Below are 17,268 nucleotides of genomic sequence, written 5' to 3' on the forward strand. Positions count from 1 at the left end.
CCTGGTCTGGGAGAATCCCACATGCCACGGAGCAACTAGGCCCGTGAGCCACAACTACTGAGCCTGCGCGTCTGGAGCCTGTGCTCCGCAACAAGAGAGGCCGCGATAGTGAGAGGCCCGCAGACCGCGATGAAGAGTGGCCCCCGCTTGCCACAACTAGAGAAAGCCCTCGCACAGAAACGAAGACGCAACACAGCAAAAATTAATTAATTAATTAATAAACTCCTACCCCCAACATCTTCTTTAAAAAAAAAAAAGGGTCTTCCCTGGTGGCGCAGTGGTTGAGAGTCCGCCTGCCGGTGCAGGGAACACAGGTTCGTGCCCCCGTCCGGGAGGATCCCACATGCCGCGGAATGGCTAGGCCCGTGAGCCATGGCCGCTGAGCCTGCGCGTCTGGAGCCTGTGCTCCGCAATGGGAGAAGCCACAACAGTGAGAGACCCGCGTACCGCAAAAAAAAAAAAAAAAAAAAAAAAAATTTAACCAGGTAAAGAGGAGACCTAAGTGAAGGCCTGAGGGTAAGAAAGCGTAGGATGTGTGTGTGTGGTGGTAGGTTGCAGGAGGAACGCTTCCTTTTGTTGAAGTCCTGCTTAACCCCCTCAGTTGTCTGTGGACAACGCTAGACATGCCAAACCAGATACATCCACTGCCTTAGCCTGGTAAGGATGGGGATCACCATCTAGATTTCCAGGCCATGGTCATACATTTTATATGCCTACATTGTGCATTTGTTCCCCCACCTTAAACTCCAGTTGGATATTGCAGCTGGAATGTGTCCTAAATCAGCCTGTCTGGCAAGAGCTGTAACCCTCAGCCTAGCTCTGCCTGCTTCCTTGCCCAGGGCCAGAGTTCAGGTTCCTGGATGTACCCTTGGGTCCACTTACAAATAGATACACCCCTCTGGCATTGAGAATCCAGCCTGGGCTGTGCTCCTCCGGTTCCAACGCAACAGGAAGGCTTGATGAGGTGAGGTCCGTGTTCCTGATGCCCCTCTCGGGGGCAAACGTTAAAGTGCACAGCTGACTGATTCAAAAGGGACCTGCTTTACAGCCCAAGCTGTCTCCACGGCCCTTCTTTCCAAGACTCCTCCCTCTGGGCAACGGCCTCTCTGTATTGTGGGAAGACTTAAACCCGAGCCTGACCAAGTTGTGATGTTAACCAACTGGCCCTCCTTTAGTAACCATTTTTTTTGCATCTTGAAAACTCTCTTAAAGTTTTCAAGTGGTTACCAAATTCTTCCATGTTCTCACCCTGCTTTTAAAAGACATATTACTGCATCAGTTTCCCCATCCTGTGTTGTGTGTGCCCGGAAGTCAGCGGACTTCTCCCTCTGGAGAACTAGCAGGGGCCGCAGATGCACAGGTCAGTGCCTTCTTGGTGATTGTTGTGCATTTCCGGCCATGTGGACCTGAAGAAGGACTCAAAGATCCAATCACTGTAACAGGGTAAAATATTTGGGCAGTTTATTGGTAATGTGCAGACAATTTTAAGTATTGATTATTTTAATAAACTATTTTACAAAATTAGGACAAACTGGTTTTTAGTGTAGTTACAGTCACCACAGGTCTCAAACTAGTGGCTGCCTGCACTAGAATGAAATTATGTCACCGCATCAACTGTATCTGTCCTCCAATAAGCATCTTTATTCATGTGTCTGTTCTTTGCAAAGAAAAGCAATTCTACTCAGGTACGCACTGTGCCCCTGCTTTGACACAGTAGTCACCTCCACCAAGGAGGCATCCCAGAGATCTAAGGACCTCAAGGGGTCATTGGTCAACTCACATGTGCAGGCAGAGCCTTCTTTAGAGAATGCTTCTAAATTAAAATAAGGGCCAAGTTTTTGTTCACATTTATGATCCACTTGGCCTCATGAAGTACTATTTTATTTGTTAGAGACTAATATAAAAAGAACAGATGCAGGCTCAATAGGTCAAGGTTACATTCTTGCTAAATGATGCCTATATGATAACGAATCTTGCTATCTGAAAAAAAGGTTTCCCTGTATTTCAAATTAAGAGAAATGGGCAAATTTGTTTCTCACACAATACATGGTAGTCTGTGGATGGTGGACATAGAGATAAGTACCGTATTTATATTTAGAGTTGCAATTTATTTCCACTAAAATGACCTTACATTACATTTATGTCGTTAATTTGAATTAAATATGTGACTTTCTTGTATTAAGTTAGGGGTGGTGTTTTTTGTTTGTTTGTTTTTGCTTAAATAAATGCACAAGAGCTGTAAGCATAAATTGTCTATATTTACATTTAAATACACATTTAAGTAATATTATAATTAAAATAATGTAACTCAGTGAGAGTCTATAGATTGTATTTTTCCTTAAATAGGGTTAGAACATTACTCAAGTTTGAAAAACACTGGACTAACACATAATTGTGTTGACTGCTAAGTACAATCGTAGATTTTTTTTTTTTTTTTTTTCTGCGGTACGCAGACCTCTCACTGTTGTGGCCTCTCCCGTTGCGGAGCACAGGCTCCGGACGCGCAGGCTCAGCAGCCATGGCTCACGGGCCCAGCCACTCCGCAGCGGGCACGAACCCACGTCCCCTCCATCAGCAGGCGGACTCTCAACCACTGCGCCACCAGGGAAGCCCTAATCATAGATCTTTATAAAGTATTATCAGAAACATCATATGTCACTGTGTTTGTATAATGCTGAATACTTCAATCTCTATATAGTCAAAAACTCAGTTTCAGTGGCTTCCAGATAAAGATGGAGATTAAAAACATCATCTAATCTTGCTTCTTCCAAAACTCCACTGAAACTAAACCTAAGAGACATATTTTAAGGCATAAGACTACAAGATAGGGCTTCCCTGGTGGCGCAGTGGTTGAAAGTCCGCCTGCCGATGCAGGGGACACGGGTTCGTGCCCCGGTCTGGGAAGATCCCACATGCCGCAGAGCGGCTGGGCCCGTGAGCCATGGCCGCTGAGCCTGCGCATCCGGAGCCTGTGTTCCGCAACGGGAGAGGCCACAACAGTGAGAGGCCATCATACGGCAAAAAAAAAAAAAGACTACAAGATAAAGATGACTATGACGACAACAATTTTGAAGCAAGAAAAGTATATGGTCAAGTGGAAACTGACTTTGCAGACCTGAAAAAGACTAATTAAGTCAGCAGTGGAGGGAGGCTGAGAATAAATCTAATTTCCACTGAAATGTCAGCCCCACACCCAGAAAGTGATGGCACCAGGAACCCTAAAAGAGGAGAGTGATGGGGGAGAAAATAAAAAGGATTGGTTGTAGGAAAAAGATCCCTCAGTTCCTCAGCCCTCCCTAAACAGCTGGGCAACTGCCTCTCCCCAACCCCAGCAGAAGATCAGAATGTTTTCTCTGGATCAGGGAAACCAAGCCAAAGGTAAGGGAACTATACTCAACGAAGGGAGGATTAAGTATGCATATTCGAAGCTTATATTTCCAGCCTCTGCTCCCAGTGCAGCTCTCAGAATACAGGCAGTGGGTCTATATTCTCCACATGGGGATATAGATAATGTAAGTACATTCAATGGGGAATCTGAACACCCAAGAAGAATCACTTAAAAGCAGACAATAGAAGTTCCAAAACAAACAGATGACCCACATCACCTACCTACAGAAAAAAATGAAAGTCATCCATGAACTGGGAGTTTCACTCAGCTTTTTATTAGAACACCCTTAATCATGCACTAACAAACAATTTAGAATTATCAGACATCTGAGGATAACCTCTCACATAAATATCGGAATAAAATATATAAATAGATAAAGGCAACTTGAAGTAAACAATGATTAGGATGGCAAGGAAAAAATTTTTTTATTACTATTAATATCTACAGAAGAGAGTAGAAGCTTCTGAATTAATGAAACAAGAATAGGAAGCTCCAAAAAAACAGAGTTACAGAGAACAACAACAAAAAAATGTAAACATTGTTCTAAAAATGAAAACTCAATAGGTATATTGGAATAGAACATAGAAGAAATCTTGCAATAAGAAAACAAAAATTAAAAAAACTTGAAAAATAAGAGGGAAAACATAAGCAAATTAAAGGACAAGTCCAGAAGTTCCTCGAAGAGAGACTAGAGAAAACAATTATTTCATCAATGAAATAATTTAAGGTTTCTGAAAATTGCTGGATATATATTTCTAGTGTGAAAGGGCTTACTGAGTGTCCAGCAATGAAAATAGGCCCCCACCAAGATACATCATAGAGATATTTCAGAGCACAGAAGACAGAGAGAAGATCCTACAAGTTTCCAGAGAGAAGGGAGTGGGGGCAAGGTCACATACAAAGTAACAGGAAACAAAATGACTCTGAACTTCTCAACAGCAACACAGGAAGTTAGAAGAAAATGGAGCAATGCATTCCAAATTCCGAAGGGAAATGATTTTTAGCTAATATTAAATGTCTGGCCAGCTTTACAACTAAGTTGTGAGGAGAAAAATCTTTCACTGAAAAACTTTACCTTCATTCCACACACACATACTTTTTCTCAGAGAGTTACTGAAGGATATGTACAACCCAAACAATGCAGTAGATCAAGAAAAAAGAAGACATGCTTTTCAGAATAAATGAGATCCAACACAGGATGAATGCAAAGGAATTCTCATATTTACCCAGAATCATGCACCAAGCATGGGGGCAACCCATCTGGACTCATACAAGCCCAAATGCTCCAGAAGAAGCTTAAGAAAATAAAATTGATATAATACTCAACCCAAAGAAATATACTGAGAAGATATTTAAACATCTGGTAGACAAGTATACCAAGAAATGGTAAGCATGTACCTAGAAAACTAGGTAAATGAGAAAACAACAATTCTTAACTGAGGGAAAACTACAAGTTGTGCAGTAAAGGAAAAGTAATCATAGATGTTTACTAGATGACTCAATACCGAATAGCCTCCAGAGTCATAATAAGGTTAACCCTGAACATTGAGTGAATTAAACTTACAGTATATCTCAGTCAGGAAGATGAACAGCAGAGAAGTGTTTATGACTGGGTTCGGGAAGAGGGGAGGAGACAAGATATTTAAATCTTCATCTTCATGACAGGAAGTCCATAGATAATATCTAAACCTGAAAAAAACAAGAAGGAATATTACAAGTGTGTGACAGAGATTTGGAGGTAATATCAGAAGAGTAGCTTTAAAAGTTCAAAGTAGATGCTTCTGAGAAAGGGGATATGGAGAAAAGCAGTTGGAGACTGACATCTGTCTTTGCAAACTTTGTAGAACTAACTGATTCTTTAAATTATGGACATATTTAACTTTAATAAAAAGAAAATAACAGGCTGACAGAATTCATAAGTATGTGCAGAATAGTAGGAAAAGCAATGGTTTATGGTTAGACCAGAGACCCAGATCTAAGTACGGCAGGCAGGCCACAGTATGATTTTTGTGGGCCCTAGGCACTTTTGACTTTGTGGGCCCCTTCCACTATAATATCAATATTTTAAATTATTTTCGATGTAATTTATATACTTTGACTTTTTTCTTTCTTAGACAAAATTTAATAAAATTTCATGAGCTTTTTACAAATATCATGGGCCCTAAGCACTGTGCCTACTGGTTAAATCCACCCTGCAGAAGAAAGAAAGGAGAAAAATACAGGTTTCTGTTTACTCTGTAGTTAACAATGCTCTCTGTGCTAGGGATCAAAATTTCTAGGTCAGAATGATGGCAAATTAAATAATTTTCTAAACAATAAAAACTTTTTTTGCTCTGATCCAAGCACTGTTAGTACAAAACTGTTTTACACAGTATTTTCTCTTGATTTTTCTAAATTTATTTCACAGCAGTAACATCATGTTGAAATGCTTGAACCTAGCTGCTTAATGTAAACCAATATTAAAGTTTTTGGATGTATTTTCAATTTTCCATAGGGTTATTCTCAACTGAATACAATATTAAAAGGCTTTTCTGTCTCCAGTTCTTTCTCAATTATTATAAAGTGAACCTGACATTTGCTGTTACAGTCTTTACACGTCTGTATGAAGATTATATCATACATTGTGATCAGCTTAATCATTCCCATTTCAGTTGTTTAAGTTGAAGAGATCAAGACTTTGTGCCCAAAGATGCAGGTGAAAATTTAAAGAATTTCTTTAAAATTTGTTTGAATAATAGTACCTTGCAAGTGTGCAACTCTATACATTTGTCTCAGTACTTTCTCTTTTCTACTTGGATGTCTTTCTATTGTTTCCATTTCAGCATATCTAAAACTGAACTTCCCTTTAAGGTTATCTCCCTCTCTTGACTTACTCAATCCATTCAATTGGTAACACAATTCTAGTCACTCTAGCTTGAACCTAGGATTCTTGCCTCTCATCCCCATGTTCAATATCTAACTGATTAACAAGCTCTGTTGATTCTTCCTTCGCAATATTTCACATATCTATGGTACCAGATCCCAACCTTACCACTCCTTCTCTTCTCTGTACTTGAACTTTTTTAATGGCCTCCTAATTGGCCTCACTCATCCAGCTCTTTCTCCTTCAGTCTATCCTACGCTTTTCATTACATAGTGCTGTTATAATCATGTTGTTCAAGAGTCTTCAACGGCTCCCAATTGCCTCCTGGATAAAATTGGCCATTTGAGTCTGGTAGCAAACTACTCTTTTGCTATTCTCAGATCTTTTAATTCACTTTTCGTCAAAAAATCTTTTACAGCACACCCCCATACCTTTGGTCCCTCTGTTCTTTCTTCTGGAGTGTCTCCTTGTGACTTCTCCCTTTTTATTAATATGGCTCAAGTCCATCTTCTCTTTGAAGCTTTTCTTGACTACTCATCCCATAATGATTCGGGTTCTTTGGATTCTAAACTCTTATTGTCAGTACCATTCATTTAAAATGTATCATAATGCCTTTTGGAGTTCCCTGGTGGTCTAGTGGTTAGGATTCAGCACTTTCACTGCCATGGCCTGGGTTCAATTCCTGGTCAGGAGACTGAGATCCCACAATATATGCAGCCAAAAAAAAAAAAGCATCACACTGCCTTTTATGTTTAGTTATAGCCTCTTATTTATGTATCTTGTTGCCTAAATAAATTTTAAGCTCCTGAGGACCCAGAGTGTGTCTGATACTAACATGGTATTTGTCACATAGTATGTGTCCATTCAATAATTGATTGATAAAGGAAAAATATTTTTGACTGAGCTTTTCCATTTCCATGTAGATACCTGGCATTATAAATATATATATGAATGTGAATGTACTTAATACCATTGAACTGTACAGTTAAAAATGGTTAAGATAAAAATTTTGTTATTTATATTTTATGACAATTAAAATTATTATATATATACTATACCAAAGTCCATGTTTTATATATCTTCAAATTATATCTGACAATTTTGATGTATTGATACTATCTACTTGGTTTATCAAATACGAATGAGTTGGAAGAAAACACTGGGTTCGAGTCCTTGCTCTATCAGAGAACAACTATATGATGACCTTGGACAAATTGCTTAACATTTTGCACCTCCACTGCCCGTTCTGTAAAATGAGTGGACGGATTCACTGGATGATCTCCAAAGGCCCAGTTGTATGAGTCTGAAACTTCGCGTCTCTGGAGAGCACACATCATCTCCAGCATCATGGGAGAAAGCTCTTATCTGGCTCCCTTCCCAGATTTGCAAACCAAACCGTACTGAGCATAACTATTCCACTCCCAGCCCTGTGGATTCTAAAAACTGTTTGGGAAACTGATAGCAGCTATGAATTTGGAGACCTATGCTTCTGCCCCACCCTGGCTGTGCCTCTTTTTTGGGAATTCCAGCCAGGCTTGCACTCAACCAGCATGCTGTCCCAGTAGCACTCATTGTACCCAGGCCCACTGGGAAGGGATAAACCCCTCCCTTTGGTGGCCTCTCACCAGGCCTCTTGCTCCAGCGCAGGGTGTGGGAGGGGTGGGGAAAGGCACTTCTTCTTCCCTCAACTACAACAGGAAGCGCTCGGGAAACAGGTCTCATCATTAGTTTAGCAAGATTTCTGGAGTTTATTAACCTCACATTTTAAATTTATTTATTTATTTAGGCTGCGTTGGGTCTTTGTTGCTGCGCGCGGGCTTTCTCTAGTTGTGGCGAGCGGGGGCTACTCTTCATTGTGGTGCGTGGGCTTCTCCCTGCGGTGGCTTCTCTTGTTGTGGAGCATGGGCTCTAGGTACACAGGCTTCAGTAGTTGTGGCACACGGGCTCTAGAGCACAGGCTCAGTAGTTGTGGCGCACGGGCTTAGTTGCTCTGCAGCATCGGGTATCTTCCCAGACCAGGGCTCAAACCCGTGTCCCCTGCATTGGCAGGCGGATTCTTAATCACTGGGCCACCAGGGAAGCCCTCACCTCACATTTTAAGTGGAGGGACTTTTGTCTGTTTTGTGGTTGCAAAATCCTTTAAAATACATATTTTTTAAAATTTCCCACTTTGGGGGAAAGAATATTGTTCTGATGGTTGTCCTTTGAAAGTAATTATGGAAACTGAGTTGTTTGCTTTTTTTTTTCAGAATAATACTAGGTTTTGTTTGAATTTGCACAAATCTCTACTTCATCTTTTAGCTCAGATTAGTTACAGTAACTACAAATCCGTCAACCAAAAAGGCAGTTATATTAACAGTTTTTTAGAGTGCTGGCACGTTGTAAAATCCCAAACGTTCAGTTCCTACATGCAAAGCGTGGGGCAAAAGAGGAGGGAGGGGGAATTGTCATCTTAATTGTAGATCAATAGCGCACCCCAGCTTTCCAGGAGTCCTGAACAAAGGGTAAAGCCAAATACTTTAGGTCTGAGACCACTGGACTCTCAAACAATTTTTGTTTAAAAACGAGAGGAGAGTGGGCTTCCCTGGTGGCGCAGTGGTTGAGAGTCCGCCTGCTGATGCAGGGGACACGGGTTCGTGCCCCGCTCCGGGAAGATCCCACATGCTGCGGAGCGGCTGGGCCCGTGAGCCATGGCCGCTAAGCCTGCGCGTCTGGAGCCTGTGCTCCGCAACGGGAGAGGCCACAACAGTGAGAGGCCCGCAAAACGCAAGAAAAAAAAAAAAAAAGAGAGGAGAGAGAGAGAGAGAAATTTCTTGCTGTCATTGTCTTAATAAGTATTTAATTAATTAGTGATCTGCTGATTCTCCATGGGATTTAAGGTTATTTATATAACGATTAAATAAAATTGAAACTAAATGGCCAAGGAAAGCTGGACCAAATTAAAGTTATAAATTGGAAAGATAAGATAAGGTCAGGAGCAAGGTTAAGACACAAAACCACATGGATACATTTTTGATTACTTCTTGGTGTTGTGCCACAATTATTGTGAATAACAATGCTTGTTTAATTATCACAAAATGTTAATACCAGGCCGTTACTCGTGGACCCTTCTCCAAGAGCTATTCCCTTAAGTGGCTCAGTGCAGCTGTGCCAGAGCCCTACATATTTTGCTTATCTCCCTTCAGATAATGGTATGGTCTGTCCAATATTAACTTGAGGGGTCGTTCCATCAACAGAGCCAGGATTCCTGGGGTTAACTTCTTTAAATTCTAGAGTCTCATTGTTCATTTTTCTGTCTTTGTGATTGATTAACTGTCTTGCGCCGGCTGGATGAATAGTGTGGTTTCTCTGTGGCACCTCCTTGGACTTGACCTCCAGCCTCTCCAGTGGTTACCTTAAGTAGCCGGGTGTTTGGATTCTGTCAAATAGAGATTCAGTGGTTATATCCATTTTTCCGGTTATGTTGGAAAAGAGGCTTTTCTGTCAGTACTTTTGTTTCTAATACCAGTTGCGTGGTTTTGTGATTACAATGCAGTTTCTTCAGAAACTTTCAATACTATATATTCTTTTCCAAAACTTTCACAACCAACACATTTTAAAAATATTAAAATAATACCGCTTTCTTTTTTTAATCCAGAAAATCTTTCCTAAAAAGGAAACTCAATCCCAGTTTGTTTATCATCTCCTCTGAAAACGAAGCTTTTCTATCTTTAACCGACATGTTCAGCCTACAGGCTGGGCTGGAGGTGAAAAGGTCACAGAAGAATTATTCCAAAGGAGAGAGTATTAAATGTTTCTGCACTCCACTGGTGAATCAGAAACAGAGAACTAAGGGCTGGATGACAGCTCATACACTAAAGAATTCTAGAGCTAGAAAAGAATGTTGCCCTTAGGCTAATGATTTCAGAGCTATATTTTCTCCCTTTGAAGTTGGCCTTGGTAATAGATGTCAAGAGTAGAGTGTGGGACAGGGGCAAAGCAGAGACTATGGCCCCCAAGTTCTTTTTTAGCCATTTTGCTCCACTGTAAGATCATGTCTCTTGATTGGGGAGGGGCGGGGGGAGGTACGACTGACACACAAAAAAGCTGTACATATTTAATGCACACATTTTTGTGAGTTTGAAATAAAGTGTATACACATGAGACTGTCGCCGTAAACAATGCCAAAACCATAACCATCACCTCTGAGCTTCCTTCCTCCCTCTTTTTTTTTTTAAAGAACATTTAACATAAGATCTCCTCTCTTAACAAAGTTTTAAGTACATAGTATATTATTATCACCTATATGCACTATACTGTGCAATAGATCTCTAGGATTTACTCATCTTGTGAAACTGAAACTGTGTATTCTTTGACCAATATCTCCCTGATTCCCCCTCCCCATGTATCCTGATTTTCAGTCTGCAAATGAGGTCATCATAAAGAAGAAAGAACTGAATTCTCTCCTTCTGAGGCTCATTGTAAACATTTCTTGTAACCTCAGAACTCTTAGGTCCTAAAAATATCCATTTAGATTTATTTCACGAAAATTTTAAATAAGGAATTTCACATATTTCTGTCTAAACAGAAGAGGCACTCAGAGCACACCCTGTGGTTACATTCCCCGCTCTGCCACTCACAAGCTGTGACTTCAGGAAAATGTTTTACCTCTCAGTTTCTTCATCTATAAAATAGTGATAATAACACTTACCTCATAAGGGTGTTATGAAGGATTCAATGAGTACAATGCATAAATGCAGTTTAGAAAACATGGTATACAATAAATGGTAATTACTCTCTAGATTTTAGTCAACAGAGCCTGATATGTAGTCAATAAAATTTTTGAAAGTTTTACTTTGGTTTTATTATGAGAGTGAGCTATGGCCTTATAAAAATTTTATTTCATTTTATTTTCAAACCTTACAAATAGCTGTGATATATATTTTGCAGATTAAAAAATTTGAAACTTCGTGCTATGGACTGAATGTTGTGTCTTCTCAAAGTCCTATGTTGAAGCTTTAACCCCCAATGTGATAGTATTTGAAGGGGGTACTTTTGGGAGATAATTAGGTTTGGATGAAGTCATGAGGGTGGAGCCCCCATGATGGGATTAGTGCCCATATAAGAAGAGGGAAAGACCAGAGCCCTCTCTCTCTGAGCCATGTGAGGGTACAGCAAGAAGATGGCCTTCTGCAAACCAGGAAGAGGCTTCTCAAATTGGCTGGCACCTGGATGTCAGATTTCCCAGTCTTTAGATCTGTGAGAAATAAATGTCTGTTGTTTAAGCCACCCAGCCTATGGTATTTTAGTGCCTATGGTATTTTAGTAAGGTCACTCGAGACCACACAAGCAATGAGTAATTGCACCAGAATTTGAATAAGTGCTTGACACCAAAGCCTTGGCTTTTTCCATAAAACCATGCTGCCCCCAAATGTTACAGGGAAGCTACTTGGGTTTCTTCAGACAGAAAGTTCCTCTGAGCCAGCCTGAATCCAACTGGTCCATTTTGCTATCTGTGTTACCATAAGTAAGTTACTTGACTTCTCTGTGCCTTGACTTCTTCAGTTGTCAAATGGGGATAATAGTAATACTCTATCTCACAGCGTTGTTGAGATAATTGTATGAAGACCTATGAAATGTTTAGGACAGTGTCTGGCATGCAATAAGTTTTAATATTACTATTACTCTTATTGTTACTACTACTACTACTACTACTACTTATAACTTTGGGGTCAACTCAGATTAGTCTTTGTGAGATGGGAGGAAAGAGCACCAAATATTGTCTTTCAGCACAGACTGTAATACTTTACATAGTACAATACTAGTGTGTTCCTTGTGGAATATTAACTTTGTGGTTTTCTGAAATCATCCCTGAAAAATTTACAACAGAATTTGACTGGCCACCCAGCAGAATTACCAGCAGAGTTTTTAGAAAACAGATTTCAATCCACACTCCCATCCCTAGCCCAACTCCTATCTCCCACCCCCATCCTCATGCCAGACCACTTATCAGAATCTGCAAGGATGGGCCAGAAATACCTACATTTAACAAGTATCCCGAGTGAGTCAGATGTGCAGGCTTCTAATCTAGCCCATTTTAAAACAAGGAAAAAATGAGACCCAGAGAGGTTACGTGATTTTCCCAAGGTTCAGGGCTCTTTCCACCATAAGGTGCTAATATTCACGCAGATGTGCTGCCTGATTATTCTAGGTCTATTGCCAGCACAGTTTTTTGTCCTTGTCAGCCAGAAGAATTATAGACTCAATCAAAATGCTGAACTAGTCTCACAGATCCACCCCTGAGCACCAGGGACGTTAGGAAGCTGAGGGCTGGGGGAAGACTTGAGTGGCAGGTGCCCAAACTCCTCTCCCCTCCTCTGTGAACTGGGATGTGGGGTGACAAACATGGAGAGAAAGCAACTCACTTAAGCAGGCCTGGACTCTGGGTCTGCATGAATACGATAGGGCTCTGCATGCAAACATGTAATTTATCTTCTATTTGGTTTAGCCCTGGTTGAAAGATAATCCTAGGTTAGCCTTTTTGAAAAGCATCTTATCTCTCTTTTGTATTTTTAACCAGGTGTGACTCTCTTTTTCTGTTGTTTCGGCTGCTGTTGACATTGGGTTGAATTTGGACCCACTGATCTTTCAGAAGATGCCTAAGTTGTTCATTTACTTACTCTCTGACAAGCTTACCTGTGCTTGTAGAGCCACCAAATGGTTTTCATAGCAAAAATATTTCTGAGCTGTTGACTTGTAAACATAGCCTTAAAGTCAATAAAGTCTTTTCTCTGAGAGCTCCCAGGTATGTCAAGAAATCTAAGACAAAAGAAAACAAAAACTCTCCTTAAGGCTCTCATGAAACCAATTTGTAGATATGGTCTAACAACTCTCTGAACTATTGTTTAAAAACATCGGAACGGGATCTTTTGTTGAGGGTGTTTCTAGGTATCTCCCAGACAGGGATAGCTTATAAAATATGGGGGACAGCTGTAGCCACCAAGAGAAAACTAGGAGAATTGTTATAAATGCCTAGTCTTGCTCAGCCAGCAGCTAAGCCGGAAGAATGCCTCTTGTTAGGAAGCATGCTTCTACTTTCCCAAAAAGGAAAAAAGAAAAATTAGTCATAGGGGCTTGTTTCTACTTCTTGACACGATATTCCCTATGTGGAATCTTTCCTGTGGGTTGCCAGGAGCAGGGAGTTGGAAGGAATACATGCTCATTTTTAACCTAGTGGTTTTGCCCCCTGAAGCCCAGAGGAAAAAGGAATGTTCCCATATCAAACATTCTGTACTTCCTTTATAGTTACACTCATTAATCTTATAATTGCTTGTTCAATATCTGTCTGCCAATTAGACTATAAATTCCATGAGAGTGATTATGTTTTTCCTTATTCACTACCACGTATCTGGTATAGAGCCCTGGCATGTAGTTTGATGTTCAATAAATATCTTTTGAATAAAATGCTGAATAAATTACGTTGAAGCCATAGCCTTCAACAGGGATGATTGGAGCCAGTAGATTTAAATTGGAGATGAAACCACTAGGTGAATTTGGAGTTGCTGTAGGTGTACAAGGTGGTGGAGTATATAATGAAATCAATTAGATGAAAAAGTGGGAATTTCTAGTTTTGAAGGCAAAAACAGGGAAGAATCTTGTGATTACATTGAACCTGGTATGATTACGTTGGTAATAATTAAGAATCAAAGAGAAAAATGCCAAATTGCCCATAGGTCTGCGTGTCGTAAAACACCTTTCATATATTATAGAGCACATATTAGTATTTTAGGTTCAGTTGCTTTAACAAAGAGGGGTTGTAGATTTTTCAAAGTACTAGTGTAAAAGTAGTCACATCTGTGACAAACTGTACAATTTCAGCAACACAGCATCTTAAAGCCATCTGGGGTAGTGTAACATCATTGCTGGCTTTATTGTTGATAAATAAAGCTCTTGAAAAATAAATCTCCAAAGTTAAACATATGAAGTGTCTGCAATAGTGTCATAAACACTATCTGCTTTTAAAAATTAAGAGAAAAAGATCATTTCATAGATACAAGCTTCTTTGATGGAATGAATATCTATCTGAAAATATGATGATGAAAGAGTCTAATTGAAAAATGGTTGCGAGCATGTCTCTGTTGAACTTCAGTCCCTTGTAGTGCTGCCTCTACCAAAGGAAACTGAGAGTGACGGGCTCAAAATTGAATAGCAGATCAGGATCAAAACTGGAGAACCAGGAACACACAAAGTGCAAGAGACAAATACTATCAAATATTGACTTTTAAGTGAAGGAATTTTGAATAGATTACACTTAGAAAAAACATCATTTGGAATAACGTATGCCTGCAAATTTAAATATTTGACTTGTTTTTAGAAATCTGCAACTTGATAGCTTTATTAAGGTATAATTACATACAATAAACTATACATATGTAAAATGTACAATTTGATGAGTTTTGACATATGTTTATATTTGTGAAACCATCACCACAATCAAGAAAATCGATCAATCTCCAAGTTTTCTCAGGACCCTTCTCCTCACTCTTGTTCCTTCCCCTAGGGAAATTCATCTCTTTTTTAAAAAATGTTTAAAATTTTTAAAATTATGATAAAAAACATAACATAAAATTACTATCTTATGGATATAACAAAGATTAGAGCAGAAATTAATGAAATTGAGAATAGAAAAAAATAGAAAAAGTCAATAAAGCTAAGGGTTGCTTTTTTTTTAAAGATCAGTAAAATTGAGAAACGCTTAGTTAAAGAAAAAATATAACTAAAGTCAGAAATGATTTCAACCAATGCTACCGAAATAAAAAGGATTATGAAAGAATAGTATGAACAATTGTATGCCAACAAATTGGGTAACCTAGAAGAAATGGAAAAATTCCTAGAAACACACAACCTGCCAAAACTAAATCACGAAGAAAAGGAAAATCTGAACAGACCAATAAGATTGAATCAGTAAACAAAAACCTCCCAACAGATCTCCCAGCTCTCTGATGTCAGGTCTAGAGCATCAGGAAAGACTAAAGATTGTAAGAAAAAAATAGAAGCCATGTTTCAAAAACCTGTATTACAGGTATTTCATCAGTTTAAGATGAGTCTCAAATAGCTAGCAGTTTGGTTCTCAAAAGATCTCTGAGTTGTGTTCCCTTACTAGGGCAAGTGGGTCAGGACTCTGTCATGAGACAGGTGGAAAGGAAAAATCCAGCAACAGTATTTTCTCTAGCAGTAAATGAGATGTGGTGATCAGGGGAAAGTAAGGTATACCAAATGGGCAATGTCAGTCAAGACAACATGGCACAGAATATCTGTATTCTGGCCAGGTCACAGAGACTTGGCATAATAGTATGTGAAAAAAGGGTCTCGAATTTATATGGAAGGGAAAGTAGATGCAAGGAAATGCACAAGTAAAAAATAATTTGAAGAGACAAGCAACAAACACTATAGCCAATAATATATCAAAAAATCTACAAATAATACATTCTGGAGAGGGTGTGGAGAAAAGGGAACCCTCTTGCACTGTTGGTGGGAATGTAAATTGATACAGCCACTATGGAGAACAGTATGGAGGTTCCTTAAAAAACTACAAATAGAACTACCATATGACCCAGCAATCCCACTACTGGGCATATACCCTGAGAAAACCATAATTCAAAAAGAGTCATGTCGGGCTTCCCTGGTGGCGCAGTGGTTGGGATTCCGCCTGCCGACGCAGGGGACGCGGGTTCGTGCCCCGGTCTGGGAGGATCCCATATGCCGCGGAGCGGCTGGGCCCGTGGGCCATGGCCGCTGAGCCTGCGCGTCTGGATGACTGTGCTCTGCAACTGGAGAGGCCACAACAGTGAAAGGCCCGCATACCGCAAAAAAAAAAAAAAAAAAAAAGAGTCATGTACCAAAATGTTCATTGCAGCTCTATTTACAATAGCCAGGACATGGAAGCAACCTAAGTGTCCATCAACAGATGAATGGATAAAGAAGATGTGGCACATATATACAATGGAATATTACTCAGCCATAAAAAGAAATGAAATTGAGTTATTTGTAGTGAGGTGGATGGACCTAGAGTGTGTCATACAGAGTGAAGTAAGTCAGAAAGAGAAAAACAAATACCGTATGCTAACACATATATATGGAATCTAAAAAAAAAAAAAAGATCATGAAGGACCTAGGGGCAAGACTGGAATAAATACGCAGAGCTACTAGAGAATGGACTTGAGGATACGGGGAGGGGGAAGGGTAAGCTGGGACAAAATGAGAGAGTGTCATGGACATATATACACTACCAAACGTAAAATAGATAGCTAGTGGGAAGCAGCCGCATGGCACAGGGAGATCAGCTCGGTGCTTTGTGTCCACTTAGAGGTGTGGGATAGGGAGGGTGGGAGGGAGGGAGACCCAAGAGTGAAGAGATATGGGGACATATGTATATGTATAACTGATTCACTTTGTTATAAGGCAGAAACTAACACACCATTGTAAAGCAATTATACTCCAATAAAGATGTTAAAAAAAATTTTTAAAAAGAGAAGGCATAAAATGGATGATTCTTCTTTGGCCATTGTTTGGTACAGTCTGATTTCCAAATCATGTATATTCTTTATAGTTTCTAATGACAAGGAGATATATACAGAGAGAGATAGATGGATATATCTCTCCTAACAAAGAAAAGCTCAAGACCAGCTGATATTACTGAAGTCTACCAAATATTTAAAGAAGAATTAACTCTTATTCTTCTCAAACTCTTGCCTAAAGTTGAGCAGGAGGGAACACATCCAAATTCATTCTATGAGGATAGCATTACCCTGATACCAAAGCCAAATAAAGACACTATAAGAAAACTACAGACTAATATCCCTGATGACTATTAATGCAAAAATCCTCAACAAAATGATAGCAAACTAAATTCGACAGCACATTAAAAGGATTATACATCATGACCAAGCCAGATTTATTTCTGGAAGGCAAGTATGTTTCAACATATGAAAATCAATCAATATAATAGACCAAATTCACAGACTGAAGGACAAAAAGC

At 39.7% G+C, this 17,268-nt stretch overlaps 1 long non-coding RNA gene and 1 pseudogene across 1 annotated transcript in view; one reads left to right on the forward strand and one right to left on the reverse strand.

The window, feature by feature from the left end:
* Positions 1-3,640: 3,640 nt before the first annotated feature.
* The window catches only part of LOC117196574 (uncharacterized), a 53,064-nt gene continuing 39,436 nt past the window's right edge, over positions 3,641-17,268 (reverse strand). Inside the window, exons 3-4 of the long non-coding RNA XR_007470402.1 lie at positions 12,927-13,049; positions 3,641-5,077 (exon numbers count right to left, since the gene is read on the reverse strand). This is a non-coding gene — a long non-coding RNA (uncharacterized LOC117196574). The remainder of the gene's footprint in view (positions 5,078-12,926; positions 13,050-17,268) is intronic.
* On the forward strand, positions 15,289-15,898 carry LOC101283127 (single-stranded DNA-binding protein, mitochondrial-like; annotated as a pseudogene).

The sequence above is a fragment of the Orcinus orca genome, chromosome 12 (assembly GCF_937001465.1).
Source record: "Orcinus orca chromosome 12, mOrcOrc1.1, whole genome shotgun sequence".
NCBI lineage: Eukaryota > Metazoa > Chordata > Mammalia > Artiodactyla > Delphinidae > Orcinus > Orcinus orca.